The following is a 9256-nucleotide window of genomic DNA, read 5'->3' as shown; positions in this document are numbered from 1 at the left end:
CCCCAGGAATTTGCCCGTTTTTTCTACAAGACAAAGGAGGGAACCATCCTCTGCTACCATATGTTGTGGCGCGGCATGCGCTCCTCTCGCTGCGGCACTCCGAGCAGTGCCGGGCTGGGCGGTGAGGGAAGAGAACGGGCGGCCGCTTCCCCCTGCAAGCTCTGCAGTCTCAGTTCGTGGCGCGCGGGGACAGACGAAGGCGACACGGGACTTGGGGGTGAACAGGATGGTTTTATTCAGCGAGCCCCAAGACCCCCTCCAGAGGGGGAGCAGAGGTTTTATACAGAACTCAGGAGGAGGGGTGTAGGAACAGTAACCACTAAGGGAATAGCAGGGGAGGAGTTTAGGGCAGAACTAACATATCACAAACCTATCAGGGGAAACAGGGGAGTGGAATAGTATAAATGGATCAATAGACTGTTGAGCCTCACTAAATAGACAGGGAATGGTCTGGAAGCTGAGGAGGGGGCTAGGATGAATGACAGGGAAGGTTCCAGGGAAAGGGGCAGGGAAAGGGAGGATTGGCAACTTGGAGATGAGGGGGTTAGGGGAGAGCTAGGGAAGACTGACACTGGGGAGAGGAGGAGATTAGGGATGGGGGGGGGGGAAACAGATATTAAACAAATATCAAATTAAAGACACACCACCGCAATGGGGTCAATGCTAATTATTACCCAGCTGGGGGCCCGGCCAGGACAGTGGGCCTCTCCTGGAGCCAGCTGGCATTTGCTCTGTGGGCATGGGTGAGCTTCCAGCAGCTTCTTACAGAAACCATTACTTCACCTACCAAAACCTGCCCATGCAAACCCAACAGACTTTCTTATCTAGTTCCCACCTCCTCACTACAATAAGAATTTAATTCTAGTGACGATAATCATCGAGTGGTGGCCAAGAGAGAACTTTAATATGTAAGTCTGCAGGCACTGAAGTTCCCACTACAGACTAAATCAAAAAATGCCTCAAACCTACTCATCACAGAGACCAGCTGCTGGCACATTTGTACATGTGCATTTATTCAATAAAACTCATAATTAGTTGTAATGATTAGGCTGAATACTAATTTCGCACCAAGACCCCCCTGCTTTTGGACCCAATCCCAATTGAAAAGTATTATAATAACCATTACATTTTTGGTAAAGACACATGCCTGATCTACATCCCACTGGAGCCACAGGTGTCACTGAATTTTAATGTTAAGGATTGGAACATACTACATTCCTGATCATGATTTAAATTGACAGCTCACCCTTACAGCTTATGTGACAGCCCTCAGGTATCCATCTGACACTACAGACTGTCTTTCCCAGGTTCAACACCTACACAAACAGAGAGATGGCCTCCCATCACATCTGCATAGGTAAGATGGGCAAAATGAGAGAAAAATTTCCCTTTCTGATATGAAATAAAGAGGAAAGCTGGCAGTCCTAACCCAGAGCTCTGCAGAAGGCTCTGTGGGGAAGCACCTGACGTTATTGAAGCTGTGTGTTCAGCCCAGAGCCCTGGAAAGATGGGATTGGCCTGGCTGCCTCAGACTGTTTGGCGCTGGCTCTTGCACCGTTCTGGCCCTGCTGGTACAGCACTCACTGCTTGCCCAGCTTCCCTGCCATGTGTTGTACATGTTCCTGACCCATAAATCCTGTGAGTCTATTGCTGATGGAATAGGGAGGAGTCACACTCTGAAAGAACCCTCTCCAGTTCCCCTTTGTTTGAAAAGATGTACAACCTCGACCATGCCTGGGAAGTGTTTCCTCACAGCCCGCAGTGCACCCTCCAATCCCTGGAAGTCTGAAGGGAGCACTAGGAATTCCAACATCCACTAATGCAGCTGAGTAGTGAAATCCTTTCTTACCTGAAGAGGGTAGGAAAATATATTGATACCAGTTAAGAAAGTAGCATTCCTTCCCAAAATGCTATGGGTTTGAGATTCAGTGTTCAGTTTAGGAAGGCTTTGTCCCCATCACTGAAGTCCAGACATCATCACTAAACATGCTGAGGCCCTTTTCTCAGCTTCTCTGATCCACCCTTCTTGCCAGCACTGGATGGCAGTGTCAGACTTTACTTGACACAAACTCCTCTGTGTGCTCCCCTCCTGCTGAAGGAAAGCTCGTGCCAAACTGTTCCTTCCCTGCTTTCCAGCCACAATGTCCACAGCCTCCTTCTGAAACATCCTCCCCTAAATGTCTGTCCCTTCAGAGGAGCACACACCCCTGGCTTTTTGCACACAGGGTCTCTGTTTCAGTGGTGTTTGCATTTCAGCCTGTAAGGGGAGCACAGGGTGCAAGGAGAATGCCAGAGGCAAAACATAACAGGAAGTCATCTGGTTGCAAACAAACAATTCTGAAAAGTTTATTCCTTTGTTTAAATCCATCTTATTAATTGAAGCCTAGTGTTTATAACAATGAATACAGAGTGTATTTCTAATAATCAATACAGAAACTATTTCTAACAATCAATATGGAGAATTTTTAACAGTCAATTAAAAGTATTTCTAACAATGTAGAGTATTTCTAACAATCAATAAAGAGATTATAGCAATCAATACAGTATATTTAACAATCATTACACAGAAATAAGGACATTCTTAACCTAAGGAACTTAAGGAATTTCAAGGAGCAAGTTTTTCTTACAGGAATGAAGCAATTGAAGAGGTAATTCAACAAGTCTATCCATAAATGCTGGAAGATATCCTCCACTTCTGCCTATGGAGATGCAAATGGCCCTGAGCAGCACAAGGGCTTTGTCAGGAAGGCCACTCCTTTCCAGGCTTTCTCCAGGAGCCCCGGGTCAGTCTTTTCTTCTCTGTGCTCCCCTCTGGCTCCATTCCTATGCTGCCTCCAGATCACGAATGTGGCAGGGACAGCCAAGCAAACCACCATGCATGTGTGCCATTGGATCTTTCCTCCAGTTCCCACAGAAGCCATGCCAGACACTCCTGTCTGGCTTCCAGCTCTGCAATTTCCTCCTCCAAGTGCAGCTGGTGCTGCCAAAGGATCACCTCCTGCTCCTTCATCTTCTGGACAATTCCTTTATCATCCTCAGGAGAAATCCCATTCTTTCCAGAGGGCTGGTTGAGGCTGACAATGGCCATCAGCACCAGGTACCTACGGAAGATTCCTTCAGCCATGGCTGATCCTTCCCTGAAAGAGAAAGAAAGGAGGACAGAGCCAAGATCCAGACTATATTGCCTCGGGAAGAGACAGGAAAGAGGCTCGCCCCTGGCAGGAAGGCTCTGGCCAGCCCTGCAGAAAGGCTGGAGGCCAGAGGTGCTCCTCAGGGCTCGCCTGCTGCTGCCAGTTCCAGTCCAGCTGCCAAAAGAGGCTCCATGAGCACGTGGTGAGGAGGAAGAGGAGGAAGGTGCGAGACACAGGGACACAAACCTGAGCAGCCGGGTTTGAGGAGAGAGAAGCTCAGCATTGCAGATGGCAGAAGAAACCAAGCCCAGTCCCCCAAGCAGGAGGAGGAGAGGAAGGGCCCCCCAAGCTGGCTGCAGGCAGACAATGGAGACCTTGCCCAGATGTTCCCAAATGGGCTGGGGGGAGGGAATACATGGCCCTGCTTTCCAGCTGCTCCCACCACTTCTGACCCTGCCACTGCCTTGAGACAAAGCCCGATGAAATCCTGCTCAGCATGGACAACTGAGTCCTTGAAGGACTTAGTGTCAGTCAAGGCTTGCTTTCCCTCCCAAAGCCTTCCCTTGGCAGCCTTGGGCAGGGGATCCATCCTCCCTCCCTCCTCCTTCCCACAGACCTGCTTGGAACCACTCTGTGGGCACTTTCCATTTTTGTGTCCATCCTCAAGTGCATTGCCAACCTGGGTCAGTCCTGGCTCTGTCCTGAGTTCCCAGGAGCTCACAGGCTGAGATGGCAATGCTCAGCCACACCAGGGCCCTGCCCCTGCCAACAGCACCCCCACAAGCAGCAGCAGCAGCAGCAGCAGCTGCAGTCGCCTCTCAGCTGTTGGTGCCCCTGCACTGCAGCCCCTCCCACTGGCACCAACATTCCCTCATGGCCTTGGAGACAGTCCTGAATCCATCCATGGGGTCACAGAGTCATGGAATCCCAGAGTTCCAGGTTCCTGGAATCCTAGAGTCATTGAATTATGGGAACCACACTCAGAGGAGGAGGAGGAGGAGGAGGAGGAGGATGAGAATGAAGAGGAGGACAAGGAAGAGGAGGAGGAGGAGGAGGCGGATGAGGACAAGAAGGAGGTGGAAGATGAGGAGGAGGAATAGGAGGAGGAAAAGAGAGAACGAGGACCAGGAGGATGATGAGGAAGATGAGGAGAAGGAGGAGAATGAGGAGGAAGAGGAGAACAAGGAGGAGGAGGAGGACAACGACAAGGAGTAGGATGAGGAGGAGGAGAAAGAGGAGGAGCAGGAGGAGGAAGAGGAGGAGGATGAGGACAAGGAGGATGAGGGCAAGGAGGATGAGGATGAGGACGAGGATGAGGAGGACGAGGGCAAGGACAAGGAGGACGAGGACAAGGATGAGGAGGACGAGGGCAATGAAGAGGAGGAGGAGGAAGCAGAGAAGGATGAAGAGGAGGTGGAAGATGAGGAGGAAGAGGAATAGGACGAGGAAGAGAGAGAACGAGGACAAGGATGATGATGAGGAGGATGAGGAGGAGAACAATGAGGAAGAGGAGAAGAAGGAGGAGGAGGATGAAGAGGAGGAGGAGGAGGAGGAGGAGGAAAAGGATGAAGATGAGGAGGACAAGGAGGATGAGGATGAGGAGGATGAGGAGGGAAAGGAAGATGAACAGGAGGAGGAGGAGGAGGAGGAGGAGAATAAAGAAGAGGAGGAGGAGGAGGACAAGGATGAGGAGGACCAGGAGGAGAAGGGCGAGGAGGATGAGGACGAGCAGGATGGGAGGACGAGGAGGAAGAGGAGGAGGAAGATGAGGAGGAGGAGAAGGAGGAGAATGAGGATGAGGAGGAGGAATGATGATGAGGAGGAGGAATGATGATGAGGAGGAGGATAAGGATGAGGAGGATAAGGAGGAGGAGGAGGAAGAGGAGGAGGAGGAGTAGGAGGAGGAGGAGGAGGAGGACAAGGATGAGGAGGACAAGGAGGACCTGGAGGACAAGGAGGACAAGCAGGAGGAGGACGAGGAAGACGAGGAGGAGGAGGAATAGGAGGAGGAAGAGGAGAAGAGGATGAGAATGAGGATGTGGAGGAAGATGGTAATGAGGAGGAGGATAAGGATGAGCAGGACAAGGAGGAGGAGGAGGAGGGGCAGGACTAGGATGACAAGGACGACAAGGAGGACAAGGACGAGGAGGAGGAGGAGGAGTAGGAGGACGAGTAAATAGAGGAGGAGGACGAGGAGGAGCAAGAGGACCAGAAGGATGAGGAAGACCAGTAGGAGGAGGAAGAGGAGGAGGAGGAGGAAGAGGAGGAGGAGGAGGAGGAGGATGAGGACAAGGATGAGGACGAGGACGAGGATGATGAGGAGGAGGATGAGGAGGAGGAGGCAGAGAAAAGTTTGTTAAAAGACCAGTTAAATAATGAGTGCTGGGAACCTGTCCCCATGGAGAACACATCTTCCAGATGTGCTCCATGGCCTTAACAATGGCCCCTGGGGAAATGGAAACCCCCTGGCTGTGCACGGCTGCTCCCAGTGTGCAAATACAGCCCTGGGCAGTGGGACTGGGACTGCCTGGGAAATTGTTCTGGGTGTGATGGCCCTGGCAGGGCCAGGCCAGAGGCTGCAGGGCTGGACCTTCATGCACTGGAATTAGTCAGGATAAATCAGAAGCAAAGGAGAGTTAACAATAGAGGAACAGGAATCCAGATTCCTCCAGGACACTTTGGTTTGGTAACTGCTCACTGGAGCTTGGCCTTGCAAAGTGGTCATGTCATGGGAGGAGGAACTGATGCAGATTATCAAGGAGAAATTGAAGTAATTTGGTTAAACAATAGTGAACAAGATTGCATTACTCAACCCCATGACAGGGTAGCACAATTATTGATATTGTCAGTGTTTAAAACAATAGGGAAAAAAGGAGATCCACCTCAAATAACTGCTGTTGGTGGAGATAAAGTGTTTGGATCCAGCAGTGCTAATAATGGAGCCAGAGTGTGGGTCCAGAGGCCAAAAGGCCTCCTGAGGCAGCTGAAGGAACAGCTCCTGGGAAGGACAGCAGTGTTTGAATCCTGAAACCTGGTCTGGAATGATGGGAATCTGTCCTTGCAACCAAGTGCTCTGTGTGAGAACAAGTAGATATTACGGGAGATTGTTTTACACATCCTGCCAGACCAAATCCCCCTGTTTGCCCCAGTGAAAACTCGTGACCTGGATTCCATCTAGGATGGAGCCAGGGCCAGGCTCTTGTACTGCCCAAGGTGCATCCCTTGAAGGCCTTTTAATAAATACCTGCTTTATTCCTTTAACACTGCCTAGCTCTGTTCTAGGCAGCCTCTCAAGGCATCACCACCAAACCAAGGGAGCACGGACCAGGTCTGTCTGTCTGGGCCTCCTGGGGACCACCTGGCCACTTTGGCATGTCGAGGGCTGCTTCTCACCTGCCCTGAAGCCCTGGGGCTCTGGGCTCTCCTTCCAATGGGAGAGAACTCTCCTTCTCCTCCATGGGCCATGGCCAAAATTGGGATTCGACCTCCAAAACTCTGTACATCCAAGGATAGCTCCCAAGTGAAAGCTGCCAGGACAGACAGGTCTGGCTGCCCTTGGCCTCTTGGGAGCTGCCTCTCATCTGGTTTTGAAACCCTGGGGCTTGATGCTTTCCTTCCAATGCAAAGACTTGTCCTTCTTCTCAAGAGGACCATAGTCAGAATGGAGATTTCTCCTCCCAAATTCCATATATCCAAGGATCCCTCAATGACAAAAGCTGCCAGGAAGAAAGCTCTTTTTGCATGAGCCTTCCAGAAGCCACCTCTTCGTTCTTCTGCCTTTGAAACACTTGGGCTCTGTATTTGCATTCCTATGGAAAAGAACTGTCCTTCTACTCCAGGTGTCCATGTCTGAAATTGAGATTCCACGTCTATAATTCCCTACATCCAAGGGTTGCTCCCAGCCAAAATCTGCCAGTACCATCAAGCCTGGCTGGCCTTTGCCTCTGGTGGCTGCCTCTGCCACACTGGGGCTCGGTTCTTTCCTTCCCATGGAGATCACTGTGACACTGTGGGCACCTCATGGAACCAAGGGGATCATTGTGGCACCACTGGAGCCCATGGAACCAAGGGGCCATGGTGACACCGCGGGGCTCCATGGACCCAGAGACCATTATGACTCTGTGGGGCCTGATGGAACCATGGAGACCATTCCGACCCTTCAGGGCCTGGTGTCACCAAGGGGACATTGTGACACCTCAGGGTCTCCTGGAAGCAAGGGACTATTGGGACACTGTGGGGCCCCATGGAAGCGAGGGAACATGGACCAGGTCTGGCTGGCTTGGCCTGCCAGGGGCCACCTGACAGGTCTGGCTGATCTTGGGATGTCAAGGGCTGCCTCTCATCAGCTCCTGGAGCACTGGGGCTCAGTGCTCTCCTTTGTATGGAAAAGAACTATCTGTCATTTCAGATGCCCATTGCCAAAACTGGTATTCTCCCTAAAAAGTTTCCTGTATTCAAGGGTATCTCTAAGAACAGAATCTGGCATCTCTGGCTGGCCTTGTCCTTAGATGGTCACTTCTCATTTGCACCTAAAACAGTGGGACTCTGTTCCTTTATTCCTATGGAAAAGAACTGGTCCTCATGTCCAGGAACCATGGCCAAAATATGAATTGGCCATCAAGCCCAGCCGGACTCACATAGCCATCTGTAGGCCCAAGGGGAGATATTGACTCTTCCAGAGCTGCCATCCTCCCTCCAGTGAGAGAAAAGGACACAGGGCAGGCACACAGAGGAGCAACATGAAGACACCAAGGTCACTGAAGAGGAACTTGATTCCCAGATGGGAGGGATGAGGAGATGCCTTGATCTTGGGGCTGAAATCCTCTGGTAAAGCTATGGAGAAGGATGTCATTGATACATCAGACTCTCTTTTTCCCTATAATGCACTGAAAAGTATGGAGAGATGACTTGTTTCCTCAAAGGCCTCCATGCTAAAGTAAGCAAATGTTGCAGTAGCTGTGATCCCATGAGAAGTTTGAACATTGAAAGAGAGAAGAGTGATGAGACCCTGTGCCCTCAGGGAGAGAAGAAGACCTCTGTTCCCAGAGATGAAGATAATTTCAGAAATAGATGAAGAGATCTGTTGCTCTTAAACAGCTCATCTTGAAACTAATACCCCATAAGTTGGCATCGCCCATTAGCTCAGCTGTGGGAAAAGGTGGGAAAAAATGTGAGGGAGTTCATGATTACAGATTTTTCCAGGCAGTGGTTATTCGTGGAAATGAAAAGCCGTGAGATAACAGTTTTCTTGTGGAGAATTATCCATAACATTAACAAGAGGTACTTCTCTCCTGATGTGAACTGAAGAAAGATTAGAATATTCTAGACGTGGTAAACTGACCGAAAATTTTAGGTTTAGTCTCTACATTGTCAGGTTGTATGGAGAGAGGATGTGTTCAGAAAGTTTTGTTCATATTCTTATTACTCTTTCATTTAGGTGCTGTTAATAAACTTTTATTTACACTCTTAAAGTTTTGAGCCCACTTTGCCTTTCTCCTAATCCTATCTCACAGCAGGAAATGACTAAGTATATTGTAGTGAGTGCACTGGTAATTAGCCAACACTGAACCCACCATACTAATTGATGCGTTGGCCGAGAAATCTCAAATTGGCGAACCAAAACCACTACAGAAACTTCCTGATGAACTGCATGAGAGCAGAGGGAAATCAAGGCAGAGCCATGGATTGTCAGGACTTGCTTGATACTAATGAGCGCCGTGGTGCATTTGGAGCTGAGCCCTGGAACCTCAGGGCCTGAGAGGAGATGGCACAAATCTTTCCAGGAGTCAAAGTCAGAAGAAAACCCCAAAGTTTCTTGAGGCATTAATGGGACCCAGTGAGGTCCATCCCCAACAAAGGTTCCTGATGGACTCGTTGGAGGAGAGAATTGGAGGCCAAGATGGCACAAAAACCTCTCAGAGACTGAAAACGGCAAAAAAACCTCTCAGCATGGAAAAGAAAATCCAAAGTACCTACAAAAGTTAAGAATCTCAAAGTATTCATGAGCCCCACTGAGTGCCTGTACAAAGCTCTCAAAGGACTCATTAAAGCAGATAATTGGGGCCATGATTGCACAAACCTCTTACAGAGTCTGTAGCAAAAGGAAAACACCAAGTGCCTTAAAA

Source organism: Lonchura striata, chromosome 35 (genome assembly GCF_050655825.1).
Source record: "Lonchura striata isolate lonStrDom1 chromosome 35, ASM5065582v1, whole genome shotgun sequence".
In the NCBI taxonomy this organism is placed as follows: domain Eukaryota; kingdom Metazoa; phylum Chordata; class Aves; order Passeriformes; family Estrildidae; genus Lonchura; species Lonchura striata.
The sequence above is the reverse complement of the archived record's forward strand: the minus strand, read 5'-3'. Positions refer to the sequence as shown.